This window comes from Chlorocebus sabaeus, chromosome 2 (genome assembly GCF_047675955.1).
Source record: "Chlorocebus sabaeus isolate Y175 chromosome 2, mChlSab1.0.hap1, whole genome shotgun sequence".
Classification (NCBI taxonomy): domain Eukaryota; kingdom Metazoa; phylum Chordata; class Mammalia; order Primates; family Cercopithecidae; genus Chlorocebus; species Chlorocebus sabaeus.
This window is the reverse complement of record NC_132905.1, coordinates 61,436,085-61,455,373: the sequence shown is the minus strand read 5'-3', so window position 1 is coordinate 61,455,373 and position 19,289 is coordinate 61,436,085. Positions and strand designations below refer to the sequence as shown.

Sequence of the window (19,289 nt, the reverse complement as noted above, 5' to 3'; positions counted from 1 at the left end):
CCAGGAGGCGGAGGGTGCAATGAACTGAGACCCCACCACTGCACTCCAGCCTGGGCGATAGAGTGAGACTCCATCTCAAAAATCAAATCAAATAAAATACTAGTAAAGTTTGCAATTCCTCTGACTCAGTTTACCATAATTACAATTATGATTACTAGTAAAAGAATAAATAATGAATAACCACAATATTGGGCTTTTGACCCTAAATAAAAAAATAGTATAAAGAATGTAGCTTATTATAAAGAGCCAAAACAATTTTTTAAATGCATATAATTAGCAGGCAAAACTATTAGAGTGAACCACATCAAACTTTTTAAAAGTGAGAATCAATCAAACAATATACCCAGGATAAACTCCACTCACTCATTTAATAAGGATTTATTAGGTAACTACATCCAATATGCTAGGTCTTTTTCTAGGCAGTGAGGATATGGTAGTGAAAAATAAAATCCCTATTCATGAGAGTGAGATAAACACACAATAACAACAGACAGAGAAGACAAAATATACAGTACGTTAGAGGAGAAAAACTAAAGCAGGAAAATGAAATGTTTATGCGTTTGATGGGGAGGGTGGTAGGAAAGTTGGGATGGTCAGAAAAGTCTTTGCTGAGAAAGGGGATTTTTTTCTTTCTAATACAAAAAACCTTTTATTTGTATATCAAAGACTCTAAGAAATGATGATATAAGGTTAAGAGTGTTGATGTCAAGATACAAATGGATTTGAAGTTAGAGATGATAAATCACTTTGTTTCGTTGAACCTTCCCTTGGTTACGTTAGAGAGCCTCCCTGGTACACTCCCAGTTGAATCTTAAGCATGATGCGTCCGGGTAGTACATGGTTCTTCCTCAGAAAGTGGTTGTTCCATAATGTGTTTCTTTTTACCCTTTTTCTACTTCTTAGTAGAAAGGAGGTTTTAAATAAAGAACTGAAGGAATGGAAAGAGTAAGCTAGGAGGATATCTGGGGAAAAAGCATTCCAGACACAGGGAACTGCCAAGTGCAGAAGTGTGCTTGGAGTCTTTAAGCACTAGGGGTAGATAAGGGATGGCAAGAATTTCAGTGAGGCTGAAGCAGAGCAAGGGAGAGAATTAGGAGGAAATTTGACACATACTCAGAGTGAAATGGGAGGCAATCAGAAGGGCTGGGGCAGAGGACTGACACAATTTGACTTATATTTTAAGTACATCCACCGAGTTAAGAATTGATGAAAAGGGAAGTTTTTAAAAGCCAGAACTATCGATTGCCAGTCTATGACACTCATGTAGACTGCAGATGAGGGTGGCTCAGATGTAGAAGATATGACTGGCTTCTGGACATATTCTTCAGGTAGACCTGACAAGATTTACTGAGAGATTACATGTGAGGTGTCAGAGAGAGAGAGAGATGAGTCAAGAAAGACACTCAGATTTTTGGCAGAGCAACTGGAAGAGTTGCCCTTACCCAAAGTAGGAACAATTACATGAGGGGTAGATTTCAGGAAGGCCATCTGTAGCCCAATTTTGGATCTGACAAGTGTGTGATACCCAATAGCTAACCAAATAGAGATGTCAAGTAGGCAGGCTGATACGGAAATCTGGAATTAGGGAGAGAGATCTGAGCGAGAGACATACATTTGGAAATCACTAGCATATACACGGTAGAAAAAGTCACGAGGGGCTGGGTGCAGTGGCTCATGCCTGTAATCCCAACACTTTGTGAGGCCAAGGCAGACAGATCACCTGAGGTCAGGAGTTTGAGACCAGGCTGGCCAACATGGGGAAATGCTGTCTCTACTAAAAATACAAAAATTAGCCAAGCATGGTGGCACAAACCTGTAACGGCAGCTACTCAGGAGGCTGAAGCAGGAGAATCGCTTGAACCCAGGAGGCAGAGGTTGCAGTGAGCCGAGATCACACCACTGAACTCTAGACTGGGTGACAGAGTGAAACTCTGTCTCAAAAAAAGAAAAAGTCATGAGAGAGAAGACTGAGGACTGAGCCCTGGGAAAAAATAATGTCCAAATGGAGAAAGATGAGGAGGAGCAAGCAAAACAGACTATGATGAAAGGACTAGAAAGGCAGGAGGAAAAGTCTGAGGGACTGAGGTCCTGAAAGCCAAGTTGAAGACGCTATTAGAGAGATGTCCTCCATTGGCTCAAATACTGTTGACAGATTAAATAAAATGAAGTGTAAGAAAAATGCCTAGATTTATTACAGAAAAAAATTAGTGATAATCTTGAGGAAAAACAATGTTGGAGGAGTGCTGAAACTGAAGACTTACTGGTGTGAGATTAAGAGTGAATGAAAAGAAAATTGAGTTCATGAGTGTAGACAGTTCTTTTAAGGACACCATACTTAGGAGTCATGACTGAGAATGTTGTCATTTTCTTCCACAGTCATGGAAAAGTAATAGACAATTAGTTTTAAATTTTATATAACAGGTGTAGTCTTCAAATTTTATATAACAATTATATATTTTAAAGGTTATAAAATTATACACATGTGGCATTAAAAATGCCAGACTGAGGTGTTAAATTCTTAAAACTATAGAACTAAAAGTTGCCTTGAACATTTCTAGATTCCATAAGCTGAATATCACTTTGTTCATGCTTATACATAAAGACCAAGAAACACTAAAAGTTTCAAGGAGAGTATTTCTTGCTTGATAAAAATCAGCCAATTCTAGAACAGTTGATACTCATCAAATATACAAAGTAATTGATCACAGAAAAATACTGAGTTCTATCAACAGGAGTAAAGTGGTAGAAATGCTGAAAATAATCTTATTTTATAAATGAAATTTTAAAAATTATATGAAGTCACTGTGGAAAACTATGGTGTGGTGAATACTGAAATATATCCTTTTCTCAAAGGAAGGATAATGTCACACATGCAGGGCACTTTTATGAATAAGAGTTACTGCATTAGCAGCACCTTCCTTTTAGCCCAAGGTCAGCAAATTAGCACCTGTGGGCAAAATCCAGCCCACTGCCTGTTTTTCTAAGTCAAGTATCTTGGAACGCAGCCACGCTTATTCACTCTACAGTCCACAGAGTCAATTAGCTGGGTGTGATGTTGCACATCTGTGGTCCCAGCTATTAGAGAGGCTGAGGTGGGAGGATCACTAGAGCCCAGAAAGTTGAGGCTGCAGTGAGCCATGATCATACAACTGCACTCCAGCCTGGGCAACAGAGACCCTGTCTCAAATACTCAAATATATATATATATATACACACATATATATATATATAGAGAGAGAGAGAGAGTTTGCAAAGCCTAAAATATTTACTAACTGGTTCTTTGCAGAAAAATCTGGCCAACTCCTGGTTTAGTAGATGAAAGATCCTTTGATATATTTTAATAAAAGTTTTACCCAATATACTGAAACATTTATATTAAATATAGATCCCCATGTACAATCCCTTGGCAATATTCAGATTGAAGATCCAATATTTCAGCACTCAGGCACTGACAACAAAAATTTAATGACTAGCAATCAAGGTAGAGTGTAAATGTAGCATGTAGCTTCCATTTGCAACACAGCAGATATTACAAGAATTCTAACAAAATTATCTTAAGATGTGTTATCTAAAACTAAAGACTTTAAATTGTGAAATAATCAGTTTACTCTATATCTAACCTCATTTGTAAAAAAATGGTTGCATGCTACATTATTTTCTGGGAATGAAAATTGAGTTATTTCCTATTGGTAAGGATTTACTTTTGATAATGATAACTTCCTACTGAATAGGATTCACTTTTTTGATATAATGATGCTGTAATAAATGTCCTTATACATAAGTATATATGTAACAAATCTATATAAATATCCTTAACATACATATATATCCTTACTATGTTATATATGTGTGTGTGAATATGCTACTCAATTAATATTTGAAATGCATTTACCAACAGTGTACGACATGTCTTTCTCAATGAGACCATTTCCTTTGCAGCAACACAGATGGAGCTGGTGGCCATTATTCTAAGCAAACCAATGCCAAAATAGAAAATCAAATGCCACATATTCTTACTCATTAGTGGGAACTAAACAATGAGAACTCATGGACACAAAGAGGAGAATAACAGGCAAAAGGGTCTACTTGAGGGTGGAGCATGGCTGGAGGGAGATGACCAAAAAACTACCTTTTGGGTATTTTGCTTATTATGTGGCTGATGAAATAATCTGTAGCCCAAACCTCCATGATACAGTTTACCTATATAACAAACTGCACATGTACCTCTGAAGCTAAAATAAAAGTTCACTAAAACGTAAAGAAATTCCTTTCCCCTCACATTTGCCAATACTCGTTGTTTTTCAAATAAATTAATGACTGAAAAAAATGGTAACTCATTTTTTGCTGATTTCCATTTTTCTGATTACCAGGCAAGGTTGAATATCCTAGGAAAAATATAACATTTTAAATCATGAATATTAGCCCAAATTAGGATTAGTTTGACACCATATGGCTATCTCCTATTAAATGTTGCCATAGGCTTACCTGTGATACTCTTCATTCTCAGTGTCAGGAAATTGCTCACTTTCAGGTGTTCTGCTCTTGCTTTGTGGAATTAATCCATCATCACCATTGCCAGCAGTGGCATCATTAGTCAGGTTTTCTGGTAATCCCATATTATTACTTCCGTGCTTCTTCATTTCTTCTTCAGCCTTGAGTGGAAGTTTGATATTAAGGATATTAAGGATATTCACTTTATTGAATAAAAAGAACCTTTTTAATTGATTTTATCAATTGACTTAGTTTGTCATTATTGTAGTCATTAAAAATATTTCACACAAGTTTGATCATATATACAGAACAATTACCATCTAATTTTAAGATGTAATTATCATATCATTGTAAAGTTTGCTTCATTTCTGTTTGACTGAATAAAATAGAATTTTCCAAAATTCAAAAAGGGCCCTCCTTCATTTTGTGCTTTTATTCCCAACCACTCTTCAGAATCTTATATATGTATTTATCCCATTTGACTCGTGGGAACACACAAATAAAAAGACAAAGATGCAAAATGTGTCTTCTTCTGTCTTTACCACCTAGATCTCACATTAAGCAGTCAGATTTAGAGGATGAGACACTGTGGGGCTTCAGGAATAGAAAGGAAGATTGCCCTTTTCTGCACTGAGATATTCTTCTCCCCCACTGCCTTTGATCATTCTTTTTCATTTGGTCCCTGGGATATCAAAAACATGATGGTTCTCACTGAAACATGGGAACCAAAGTTCGCCACAACACAAGGAGCAGAGTGAAACTGCTGAGGTACAAGCGTGGATGCCCAGAAAATAAGATGCTCCCCAAATTTCACATTCGATAGCCATACAATTTTCTAGCTGGAAGATACACAGAATAAGAAATTATCTTCTTTAGCCACATTATCTATTGATAATCAGACTAAAACCAAGAAAGATAAAATGATTGATCCAAAGCTCCTAAAGTGGCATGACCTAGCACTTTACGGCACCATTCAGGATTATTCCATAATAATGAAAGAATATCTCTGGGGTTTGTATCTCTTTAAAACTCAACATCCAGAATTCTTTCTGAGTTAAATATTAAATTTTTCACTGATGATTTATGCTACTTACATGATAGGATCATGTATGCCTACACTTACAACACTTTATTAAACAACATAATGTAAAAATCTAATTCAACAGAAATATTTGAATATAATGGTATACCTCTCTATCACAATCCTTGTTTATTTCTGGTTCTTGAGACATTTCCTGCAAATGCAAAAATAGAAGGTTAATTTGCTTGTTGTATTTCTGTGATGTCTCCTCTTTTGGAATGCATGTTTTAAAAATAATTTTATTTTAAGTAATCAAGTATAGACAATGAAAAATTAGAAAATAATTAAAATTAAAATTTAACTGTTAAAATAAATAATTAAAATTAAAAATTAACTTTTTAATCTATGTTCAGCTACTGCCACACCACTGGCTTCTGACTAACATGGGAAAAATAATTCACCTTAGCCAACAGGAGAAGAAAAACATGAACCAGCAAACTTAACTTTGTCACCATTTGTTTGGACTCCACTTAATTTGTTATGTGTTAAATCTGCCAAAAATGCATCAGCGGATGATTTGTAGTGTTGCAAAGTCTTCCTCACTTGAAAAGAGTTTACCTCACCAAACCCTAACCAGTGAGCCTCTACAGATTACTAACTGGATTGTAGGCATGCTTTCAATTATTAGGAGCTGAAATCAACACCAAACAGAAAGAAATGCAAATTCTTAAATTTTAATTGAAATTATATAATGTAATATGATAATGTTATGTATCTAGTTTATCTGCTTAAGTTCACTTCTAATATATCCTAATGTGTACTAATGACAGTGGATAAAAATTTTAATAATCTGTACTGATTTTCTGCAACTGCAGTAAGTTCGAATGTTATTGTGTTTCTGCACTAACACCAAAGGTCCCGTTCTGCAAGATATGATTCTTGTAATAGGCATTTGGGTTGTTTTTATGACCTGGTTCCCTCCCTGAAGAGAAACGCTGAGGTCAATGAGAGATCACAAGGCAGAATATATCTTTCACCTTGCTATCAGTGACTGCAATATAAAACTGCAGATTTTCAATCACTGACCATGATTACTCTTCAACCACGAATCCAGCTCAGGGACCATCAGTTTTACATTGTTCATAATTCTAATGCTGAATAATATCCAATAATTGATGTTACTTTCTTTATCATATCAGGGTGTTGTAAGAATAAAAGAACAAAGTTCTGGAATTTCTTTTGCTTCTATTCCAAAAGGAAAGATTACCTATAAGCTAATCAAAAAGGCAGATAAGAATATTTTAAATAAGAATATTGTAAAGTAAGAGTATTTTAAAGTTTATAGTGGTTATGTTTTTTAAGTTAAGTTTCAAATGCTAACTTAGAATCTATTGATTCTTCTGTTAATGAGATTGCTGAATTTATTAAATTTTATGAATCTATTAAAAAGTTCTTAGAAAAAAGATTCTATTGATTCTCAAAACCTAGTCTGAAAGGTAATTTCATTTGGACTACCTAATATTATTAAAGAAAAGAAAACAACATTAAATCAAAAATTTCAATGTAAAATTTTCCATGCCTCTGGCTGGCTATTTTCACTGCCTTTAAGCCTTTGTGATTCTTCCTCTGATGTCAGCTTTAAGTCTTGTTCTGTTGAGAAATCCATATATTCAGTTAAAATGAGCCACTTACAACAGTTAAAAAGTATTGCCTTTATAAAAATAGATTTAAGACAACATTTTATTTTACCTCATAAATTGAGTGTTTAGTGTTTCATGAAATAGTTACTTAGGAAATCATTTTCTAAGACTTCAACAAACCTCTTGGGGAGACACCTGATGAGATTCACTCACAAATTCATCCACCCAACATAAATGAACAAAACCACCAGAAACACAACTTTAAAATACAGTAGAAACATATAAGGTAACACAGTATGTTGTTCTCCACTTCCTAATCATGAAGCAGTAAATGTAATGAAAAGGAAATTTAGTTTTAAACAGAAATAAGTTTTCCTGCAATTAGCTACTCTGACTCTAAGGATAGTAGCAGGCAGGGCCCAGGTAAGGTCGTGTTGATCCTGTCCAAGAAGCCAGAGCCCACAGGTATAGCTCCAGACATCCCAGAGCAAGGTTAAAAAAACAAATTCCTTTACCATCTGCCCTTCCCCTCAGCATTTACTCATAGCTATTTGCACAAATGTATATATTTTGCAAGTTCCTCTTTTCCTTCAATGTAGTTGCAAAGTCACAAGCTATGCTGAGATTGCAAAACTGTCACTATATGATTAACTGCCTTTGTTCTGCTTCTGTAAGCTTGCCTTTATAAGCCAGGCTCTGTCTTTGTTCAGGACTCAGCATTTGGATGCAAATCCACTGAACTGGTGTGTACCTAAATAAAATCCTCCTGTTTCACCCACTGGGTCTCTCCTGCCTCCTGTTTTCTGCAACAATAGTACCTTATAAATGATTTCCAAAACTACTACTGACACCTTTATTAGTGCACAATGTCTTCCTAATATCTAAAATGTTTCCCTCTACTATTCTGACAAATTTCTTTTCTTTTCTTTTTTCTTTTTTCTTTTTTTTTTTTTTTTTTTTTTTTTTTGAGCCAGGGTCTTTCTCTGTCACCAGGCTGGAGTGCAGTGGCACAACCTCAGCTCACTGCAACCTCTGACTTCCTGGTTCAAGCGATTCTCCTGTCTCAGTCTCACAAGAAGCTGGGATTACAGGCATGCACCATCATGCCCAGCTAATTTTCATATTTTTAGTAGAGATGGCATTTCAAGATTGGCCAGGATGTTCCTGATCTTTTGACCTTGTGATCCACCTCCGCCAGCCCCCCCAAAATGCTGGGATTACAGTTGTAAGACACAACAACTGGCCTTAGTTTCATCTTTTAAAACAATGATATGTGAAGTCTTCCTTGATTCTGCATGTCTTTCCCCAGATAAAAAGGTACCTCCTTCCTTGAGGCTGCCTTCTGACTTCACTGATTTTTCTACTGCATCTTTACCACCTGAACTGTACATTATTCCCCCACATGTCTGTCCCCTCTGCTCCAAGACTGCAGAGAACAGTCTTGCACATAATCTTTGTAAAAACAGTCTTTATTTTACTCACAAATTTCTTATTGAGTCCTGCTACATACATGCTAGGCATTAGGGTTTAAAAACAATGAAAATAAAGCATATCAGGGATGGCTTTTCTAGAACACATGCCCAAGCACAGACTGAAATATTGAGGCTAGCCAGATTAAAAGTGGTAGAGGGCAGGAAAGGGTAACAGCATTCCACACAGCAGCAAGAGCAGGAGTGAGGCCTGAAAGAGTGAACGAGTGAGTAGGACATTACCAGCAGCTCAGTAATGCCAGAGAAAGGGCGCACAGGGAAAAGGGCTAAAGATGGAGAGTGGGGCAGAAGTCAGATTATGAAACCTGATGTGTAATTTTAAGATGCTTGGACATTAATGTTCAAGAGTGATCCCTGGTCCTATCTGCATTTAGAAAAATATCTTTTTAATGCCAAAACCAATATTCCTAGTGAGCCAATAGTCATTAAGACAAGGTGACAGATAGCTCTTGTGGACACAGCTGAGATGTTACTATGTAGCAAATTCTCAATAATTCTCATGAGCACTTGGAAAGTCAATTCTATAATAAGTCAAAGAAATTATAATAAATCACCTAATATTTGGTTTGGGAAGGTGCTTTCTAAAGTTATAGTGCATACAAATATAATTCATAGTTGTGAATTCAGAGATGTGACAATAAAGCAATGAAACTACACTATGTTTGAGTCAGTAATCTTCAGATTTCTATCTCGTCTTCCTACCCGGTCTGTAAATTCTAAGTATAATCTTGGTACTCACTCTCAAGTTTACGTTAAATACTAGCCTATTAAAAAACACTCTTTCTCTTACTTCTTTTTGTTATTTATATGTTGCTGTTATTAAAGGAAGAACACAAAAATACCCCACTGAAGGGATTCTAGTTTGGTTGCAGGCTACAAGAGGGGAAAAACAGAAAGCATATTTTGCAGAAAATAGTATTTTAGAAATCAGAACTATGACATGAAGTCAAGCAGGGCACTCTAGGACTGAATTTGCTGCGCTTCTTTAATACACTCCTTGTTCTCTTTCTTTTCTGGCAGCCGTGACTCACACAGGTCATGGAGACTATCATTCCCTAAGAGGAACACAACTCTGATATTCATCTTTATCTATTCAGTTCACCTGTCCCAATTCTGTGTTCTGTGGATGCTGACTTTCGGTCACTGATGGTGATACACATGGACATTTTCATCAACTTTCAGATTCTTTGATCTTTGACAAGTCTTGTTACTGAGAGTCAAACTAGTAGGATGTGAGTTATAAATGCTGGTTATCCAATTACCTACTCAAAATATCCTACATGAATATTCCATTAAAAATGCATAGGAAAAAAATGGTCATTCCTGCTGACCTGCAGCTCTTTGCTCTTCTGTATTCACCAGAAAATTTCCTACTCCTTCCTCATGTCCAGGTTAAATACTAGTGTACGACCTGGAAACCTGTAAATCATCTGACATTTCTCTCAGTCCCCCAAGCCTTTCTCATTCAATTATCACTAAATCATATGGACCATACCTCTCTTCTGCCTCTGCTTTGTATTCCCACTGCCACTGGGAACATAAACATTTACAAAATGGCTTCTATTTAAAAGAAAACCGCCAACTACTAATGTTAGTTCTTACATGAAAAAAATTAAGCAAAACAAATAAAAAGGCATAACACCATAAAAACAAAGGTCAACATATTAAAATGAGTAACTGAGATTCCTAACTTTATTCCACCATGGATGGGTGAAAACCTTATAATACATTGATACTAGTCCAAGGATGTGTGATGGAAACTATAGCTGACTATAGTAAAAGCTTCCTTTGTCTCCTGGTTTCTTTCCATGGTAACCTTCCACCAGTCCCAGGAAACTATAGGCCACAGTTCAAATTAAAACTGCCTTATGGCTTGTAAATAAAGTTTTATAGGAGCTCAGTCATGCCTGTTTGCTTACATAGAATGGTGGTGACTTTCACTCTACAACAGCAGACAACAGCAGGGGTAAGTAGTTATGACAGAGACCACATAGTCTAAAATATTTCCCACCTGGTTCTTTACAGGAAAAGCTTGCTAACCCCTTTTACACCATAACCAGAATGCCTTAATACTCAAATTTAATCTTGTGACTCCCCTGCTCCAATGTCTCCAATGAGCCCCTGCAGCAAACATTGTTCGCTCCCTACCAATAGCCATTCCTTATTCTTTCTTGCAGAAGAAACACAAGTCTATTGGGATGTTTATTATCCCAATCTCCCTCCTCAGCCTCAGAAAGGGAAACGTTAATTCTAAGCTAATCACAGATTTGCATTCCCAGTGCCTGGTTGGGGAATGAGCAGGTAGTGTAACACAGCCAATGAAATGTTACAGGAAGCCCCTTGTGTGCTTCTAAGTTTTCTCCCTGGTTAGAAAACACAGGTGAAGAAAAGAAGCCCTTGAGATGTTGTGTTGTGAGAACAAGATGTTTGGAGCTGTTGCAGATTACCCAACCATGAAAGGAGACATGAATAAAACACTGTCGACAGCACAGAAAGAGGGACAAGAGGGATCCCTAGGATATCACTGAACAAACAAAACAACTCTGGTTCCTACTGTTTTCACCACTGCTCATCAGTATTTGCAGTCCAAAGCATTTTACCTGGTAAACTTCCCATGGCCCACAGGAAAAACCTACTCATTTCTGTAGTATTAAAAAGTCTGTCATAAACTTGCCTTAGCTAAGTATTCACCTCATATCCAGCCTCTGGTATCTCACACTTTTGGTGCTAGCAAAAGTGAACTTCTCAGAAACCCTGCAAAGTTCACTCAAGCATCTTGTTTTTTGCACTTGCTGCTCTTCCTGCCAAACAGGCATATCTCCTTAGATGTTCCTTCTGGCCAACACACAATCTTGTTGCATGTTCCTTCTGTCAAACATTATTCTTCTGCTTCTTTACCTAGAAAAATTCTTCTCACTCTGCATGCTTCCCTTGAATCATACCTACTTTTTTTTTTTTTTTTTTTTTTTACCAGAACTTTCATTCCTCATCACATATGTCTGGCACATAATCAATATATAATAAATTATAAGCTTCCGGTGGGCATCTAGCACACAGTAAGAACTGAGTAAAGTAGTAAAACAAAAAAATAATGACAATGATAATAACAAGCTCCTGTCTGTATTTTTAATTGTATTCTGTTGTGTTCTGTTGCATTAGAAAAATGGTTAGTATCTAAAAGACATTCGATAGTTATCTGTTAAGTGAAGTGAAAACATAAATGGAAATATTTTCTTTGTAAATTCTATTGAAAAAGCACAGAAATGAAATAGAGACAGCTCTATTATGAGCACCTCAAGGATCAAAACTACATCTGCTCCATCTTTATGTCCTGCAACTTATAAAACCCAACTTACAAAAGTTCTTTGATAAATTGATGGCTACATTAAAGGTGTCCTCATACCGTTTGGGTTATACAATGTATTAGGTGTCCACAACCAGGTAGCATACTAGCATTTTTGTTATTGTGAAACATTTTTCTAATTTTATTATAATCTCCTGAGCCTAGAGTTGAGCAATTTGTATATTTATTATGACAATCTTCTGGCATATGGTAGCAGAGCATTTGTTCTAACAAAATTGCTGTTATCATGACAACTAACCAGCACGTAGAAGAGCACATCTTGTTCCAACAAAGTAAATGTGTCTCTTTCCAACTTCAAATGAGGAGGAATGAAATCAGTAATAGTGAGACCTTGTTGGGACAAGCATATGTAACATAACTTTGCTTCAGCATTCTTTTGAGATCAAAAGTTCCTTACTTTTACTTTTTTATCTATGATAGGACCACCCAGAGCAGCACTCCTCAACTCCCATGCTACAGACCGGTAGCAGTCCATGGATTATTATGAACCACACCACACAGGAAGAGGTGAGCAGCAGGCAAACCAGGGAAGCTTCACCTGTACTTACAGCCAACCAATAATAATGGCTCATATTATTGCCTGAACTCTGCCCCTTCCTAGATCAGTGACAGCATTAGATACTCACTGGAGCATGAACCCTGTTGTGAACTGCCCATCCAAGGGATCTAGGTTGTGTGCTTCATATGAGAATCTAATGCCTGATGATCTGTCACTGTCTCATGTTGTCCCCAGACGAGACTATCTAGTTGCAGAAAAATAAGCTCAGAGCTTCCACAGATTCTACATGATGGTAAGTTGTATAATTAGTTCATTATATATTACAATGTAATAATAATATAAATAAAGTAGCACAATAAACATAACATGACTGAATAATCCTGAAACTATCCCCACCTTCCTCCAGCCCATAGAAAGACTGTCTTCCACAAAACCGGTCCCTGGTACCAAAAAGATTGCAGACAACTGACCTAAAGTAATTCACTATCACAAGTGTTACCTGGATTGCTGTTTTCAGAAGAGATTTTTAGCATCTGTTTTTCTTTGTAGTCAGAAAGTAATTGGCAAATTCTATGTATAAAAATGTAATAAACCAAATTACTATTTTAATACTGATGTAAAAAACTTACCAAATGTAAAATTCTTAGAGTATTTCAAACAATATCATAATATCAGAACTTAACAGTATTATCCCATCCACTTATGAGTTCATTCTACAAACTTCTCTTGAAGCTTCTAAGTAAAGAAGACAAAAATGTAGGGTGAAATGCTCATAAATCGAGAGCAGTGTGACCCAGTAAATTAGCTTGCATTAGCATGACATAATAGAAAGCGTTCCAACTCTGCTTAAGTCCTAGCTCCATAATGAACAGCTATTTGTTCTTGGAAGACTTGCTTGTCTTAGGCTCAATGTCTTCTTCAACAAAGTGAGGACTTTGCTGCCTTATTTCACTAGGTTGTTATAAAGATTTAACAAGATAACATTTTTTAAATGCTCAGAGAAATAGTAAAGCAAAGGAATAATCTGTCCCTAAACATTATAACTAAAATTATCTTGGAATCCCAAATAAAACCCAATGCATATTTTGTTCATAGGTTCTAATATGCAAATGTTATAGTTTTCAGCAAATGTTATTAAGTCTTAATTTTACTTCTTAGTTTTCCTGCTCCTTAGGGCTTATAATTCTGGGCATCTCAACTACGTCTTAGTTTGTAACTAAATTTACTCATAAATATCTCATTAAAGTAGATAATGTGAGTGTCCACTATCACAGAGTTGACCAATCACACCAAGGGCAGAAAAACCAATGGATGTTAAGACCTGGCTTGGACCAGTGATCCTTCTCTACCGACTCCAACTCTGAGCCAGCAGATGTTTCTTAGGATAATGGTTTATATTGATGCTCAATTCCAGCAGACATGGAGACCAAAACTCTACCTATATGTTTTTTAGTTTCCATGAAGAAGTTGTAAGTTGACATTCTCTAATTTTTGACATACACACTAACAACATATTTTGCACCAAACACATTATTCAGCTCTGAGTCACCTCATAGACCATCTTATATGACTATTTTTTTAGTGCAAATCACAATTTCAATATTTTGGTGGCACCCATTTTGCTTTGATTCACACTATTTCCTTAGAGCTAGTCAGCAAATAGTCAAATGACCTTCTAGTGACTGACCAAAATATGGAATGCTTCAAAAATTTGTGCTGCTTCCTTACGCAGAAGCCATGCTAATTTTCTCTGTATTGTTCCCATTTTAGGATACGTGCTGCGGAAGCAAGCACACAGCGCTACTTTTACACATGATTAGTGATGAGTCATGCACAGGGCTTGGTTCTGTTAAGTCCAACTAACCTACTTGAGATTCTGAAAATTCTCTTCAATGGCTCCCTGTGAGGTAGAATTTGAAAATATTTTAAAATCTTGAGTTACAGATGAAAGTAGCTTGGACAATTTTCATTATCATGTAAAACAGATCACTCAAGGGCCAACCACAACTGGGAGCCACTGCTCGGAGAAGGTTCATATGGGACTTTCTACTGCCTAAGGTTCTATACAGAATATAAAGGTGCCTCACAGTATAGATCTGATAGCAAAGAAGAAGAAACAAACACTGATCTGTTTCTGTTACATCATTTGAACCCCTCTGACCCTTTAGAACAAGCCCAATTAATATCTGCCAGAGAAAAGACCAACAATGGCCTCAAAGGATCTTGTACCATGAAAGTCTCAGCTAATTCTTGGCTAAGATGTGGTTTCCACATTAGGTTCTGAATATGGGGGGAAATGTCAATTTGCTCACTTTGTCTGCAGATCAAGTCAGGATGCCCAGCTGCCAGAGCAGGGTGCTGGTGCTTTGGGAACAAGGGCTGAGCATAGAAGCACAGATATGGGAACTTAAAGACTTGAGGGATATGAATCAGTAAGGGCATCTTGGTGTCAAAGGTCAACCATTACCAGGCAGCAGGACCAGTTTGAGTGGCAACAATGCAGCAACAGAAACAAGGGAAACATCAGAATGACTGGAATGTCCTTTTTATTCTCCTCCTTCTGACTTGATAAAAGGGACTGTCTTCCTTGGATTTAGTGAATCCCTTCAGTTATTGAAAAATTCAAGGAGTATGTAGGAAATAGTCTCCAGAAGACAGTACAAGGCTTTCTGTTAAGCTGGACATTTCAAGACCCAAATAACTAATCAGAAAAATAAAAGATATGACACTGTTGTTTAATCCCATCCATAGGTGTTATACTTGGATGAAATGAACAATGTTGGGATCTCTAAGTATCAAGGTCTTAAAAGTCCTGAGATAAAGAATCCTGTATCCATTGGTACTTCTAAATTGTCTTGCTTTTTTTCTGATTTCAGGCTGATGCAGGGGACTAACTGACTGCCACTCTAAAACCAGCTGAACCGCACTGTGACATGTCACCTGATATGTAAGATACTATTGTTATAATTATTTTAAACCTCAATTTAGCATTAACTCGCCTTTTAATGTAAACACTTACACATTATGATGACTAGAAACAGCATAGTCTCTGGCCGTCTGTCCAGATAGATCTTTAGAAGAGACATCAATATTTTGCTCAAGTAGAAGGCTGACTATACTTGCTGATCCACAACGTACAGCAAGTATGAGAGCATTTCTAAAATGACAGAGATAATTTCTCCCTTAGGAACTGTAATAAACTTATTTTAAAAGCTAATTTGATATACTTTATCAACTTAACATCTTGCCTGTCCATGCAGAATTAAAGATTTACAAGCACTAAAACACATAAGCACTTGGGTGCTTAAGTGTTCATCTTTGTAAAATACCAACAAGGTTTAAAGGAAGGGACAACAAGGAAACCTCTTATCTCGGTGAGGTATTGCAAAGTAGAAGACATTAATTTAAATTCTTTCAATGGGCAAGAAACAATGCTAGGGCCACTTATCTGAAGTGGACAAAGCTATAAGTGAAGATTTCCTTACAGCTTCCCTAGACTGATATGCTGTAATAGAAAATCAGCTAGAGGGTAAGATAAGAGCTCTCTGCTTGCTGAAAGCAGTAATATTAATAATAATGGGCCGGGCGCGGTGGCTCATGCCTGTAATCCCAGCACTTTGGGAGGCCGAGGCGGGCGGATCACAAGGTCAGGAGATCGAGACCATGGTGAAACCCCGTCTCTACTAAAAATAGAAAAAATTAGCCGGGCGCAGTGGCGGGCGCCTGTAGTCCCAGCTACTCAGGAGGCTGAGGCAGGAGAATGGCGTGAACCCGGGAGGCGGAGCTTGCAGTGAGCCGAGATTGCGCCATTGCACTCCAGCCTGGGCGACAGAGCGAGACTCCGTCTCAAAAAAAAAAAAAAAAAAAAAAAAAAAAAAAAAAAAATAATAATAATAATAATAATGGTAAGAATAGTCATAGGAGTTTCAGTTAATGATGTCAATAGGCATGTGCTAGGCACTGAATTAAATGCCATATATATCTTCCTTACTTATGCACAATCTATTTGAAGGATATATTCTCCTACTTTTCATATATGACAACACATTTGGTGGTAAATAAGATTCCCAAGGTCACACACTTACCAAGTAAGAAAGCTAGGGATTAAACCCAGTCTTGTGTGAATCCAAAGCCTAGCTCTTTTCTCTTTATCACCCACCTACGGCTTGCCTTCATTAAAGGAAAAGTGTATCCACTTAAAACTATCTTCACTCCCTCTCTCCATACCAATTAAAAATAAAACCATCAAAATACACTGGAAATAAAAAAGGAAAAAGCTGTTGGACCCACAGTACGTGGGAATAGCAATTAATTGTCAAGTAGGGATATGCTAACATTAATATTCTTCAAACAAGGCAACTTAAAGCAGAGTCATTGAATAGAAAAAAGGATTTTCAACTCCTATTTATGTTTCATGCAGCATATTTAGCAGAAAAGCAGAGAAGACACAGAGGTTAAAAAGTACTAGAAAAGGTTAAGAAGTTCAATACTGGGTCATAAAGTAAACTAAAAGCTAAAGTTCACATTTCATAAAATTAACATGAAATCCCTTTAGCTAATATAATATCATCTAACCAAAAACATCATACAAAAAATAGCATCAGTCAATACAATAAGAGAAGATGAATCCTACTAAAACTGTTCTTCATGTTGCCCAGTCCAAATAATTGTTTTTCTACTTCACTGATTTGTGTTGATACTGATCACTATGTCCCAATAAGTATAATTTAATCTTACTAATTTATTATTTATGACTTGAGTGACTGCTATCAATCTCAAACAACACACAGATTAAAAGAAATAACTATACCTCCCACATCTGTCACGTGCATTTAAATTAGCTTTTTTCTTGATTAAAAATTTCACCACTTGCTGTTTTTGTCCATGTACGCCAAGCGAAAGTTGTGTGAGGCCACACTGTAAAACAATATAAAACAAAAACAATATGTAATTCAAAAAATTACGTATTTCTCAACTGAACTGGAAACTTTATATAAGATCCCATGGACTTACACTCATAGAAAGTAAATCAAATGTAGCTGCTTCCATCTCACTCTTCTGTGCTTTCCCACATGCTGCTGCTTCCCTTGGAAACACCCCTTCGTTGCCTGACCACATCAACTCTGATCATCTCAAAAACTACCGTTCAACATTTACTGCTTCGAAGACCCTTTGCTTCTAACCCAGCATTTGGCACGGCACTTTTGGAGGATGATTTTTTTTCCATTTAAACAAAGAGCTTCTTGAGGGCAGGGGATGTATCTTTTATCTCTATATTATCCAACCCTAAGACAAAATTCTTGTGTATAAAGCAAGAATTGGAATGTAAAATATTTCTTTAGTTTCACGTTTTACCAAAAGTTCAAGCTCCAATGTGCAATAAAAATTGCTATTAATACTCCTACTGCCCATTTGAAGAATTTTTCCATTCGTTCATTTAAAATCTATTTGTATTTACTTTTTCCAGATTGTTAACTAAATCATCAGTTCATAGGATTACTGAAACTAACAGAATTCCTGTCTGTATTTTCTTAATAACTCCATGGTTTTTAGCGTTTAAACCTGCCATCTTGATTATGTCAAAGCTTTGCAAACATAAGAGACTTAATGGATAGTCCACAATACAGCTTCAGTTGATTTAAAAAAAGGTTTAGAATTTGCTACAATTCTAATTGAGAAAACTCTGCTCTTAACAATGACTTACTGATGTAAGCACTTGAATAACTGAACAAAGAGACACAAAATCCTGAGAGGGCCATTCTCTACTTAATGAAAGACTACTCACTGCAAATTTCTAAAGACCTTCTGAATGGCAGGGAATAACTGAAGGTATAAAGGAAAAGGTATTATTCCGTAAGCTGATAGATAGTGCCAATAATATTCATTTTAATGTCTCAACCACATATAAAAGTCAGACTTGGCCAGGACTTACATGTGGCTCACACCGGTAATCCTAGCATTTTGGGAGGCTGAGGTGGGTGATTCACTTGAGCCCAGGAGTTCAAGGTCAGCCTGAAAAACATGGCATTAACCTCATCTCTACTGAAAACAAAAACAAAAACAAAAACAAAAAAACACAAAAACTGAGATTGGAGAACCACCTGAGCTTGGGGAGGTCAAGGCTGTGGTAAGCTGTGATCACACCACTGCACTACAGCCTGGGGAACAGATCGAGACCCCACCTCAAAAATAAACAAAAAAAAAGTTAGATTGATGTTATTGGAAAGATTTAAAGGAATTAGCACATATCTAACTCCAACTCTTCTAGAAAGATCTTAAGTTTCTGAGATATAAGAACTTACATATTACACTTATGTATTCATGGTTCTTAAGCAGGAGTGTATCCAGATTTTGAGAAATTTGTTTTTGTTGTTGTTAGAGACAGGGTCTCGTTATGTTGACCAGGCTAGACTCGAACACCTGAGCTCAAGCAATCCTCCCACCTCAGCCTCCCCAGCAGCTGGGACTACAGCCATGCACCACCATGCCTGGTTTCAAGGAAACATTTTTAAATGTACATATCCAGGCTTTATTAGACTTACTCTATCAAAATCTTCAGGGGAAAGCCTAGACTTGTGGATTATTTAAAAATTTTCCTGAGGTAACTGGAATGCACAACTCTAGCTGGAAGCTAGTGCAATAGATGATTACTTCAGTCTCATCTCTCATCCACATAACCAATTCCCTTTATCATTTGAGGATTTGGCCAAAAAGAGGAAAGAGTAGGAGAGAGATTCATTTGCTGAAAAAATCGCATAATTTTCCCTGGTAAGAGTGGAACAAG

At 36.7% G+C, this 19,289-nt stretch overlaps 1 long non-coding RNA gene and 1 other non-coding gene across 2 annotated transcripts; both read right to left on the bottom strand.

Annotated features, from left to right (window-relative positions):
* Nucleotides 1-7,032: 7,032 nt before the first annotated feature.
* Nucleotides 7,033-15,638, bottom strand: LOC140709608 (uncharacterized). The gene is made up of 3 exons (XR_012090136.1): nt 15,525-15,638; nt 13,005-13,075; nt 7,033-7,162 (listed from the first exon to the last, which is right to left on the bottom strand). It is a non-coding gene; the product is annotated as an uncharacterized lncRNA (long non-coding RNA).
* On the bottom strand, nt 14,193-14,299 carry LOC119623718 (U6 spliceosomal RNA). Its single transcript, XR_005239802.2, has one exon. It is a non-coding gene; the product is annotated as a U6 spliceosomal RNA (small nuclear RNA).
* Nucleotides 15,639-19,289: the final 3,651 nt, after the last annotated feature.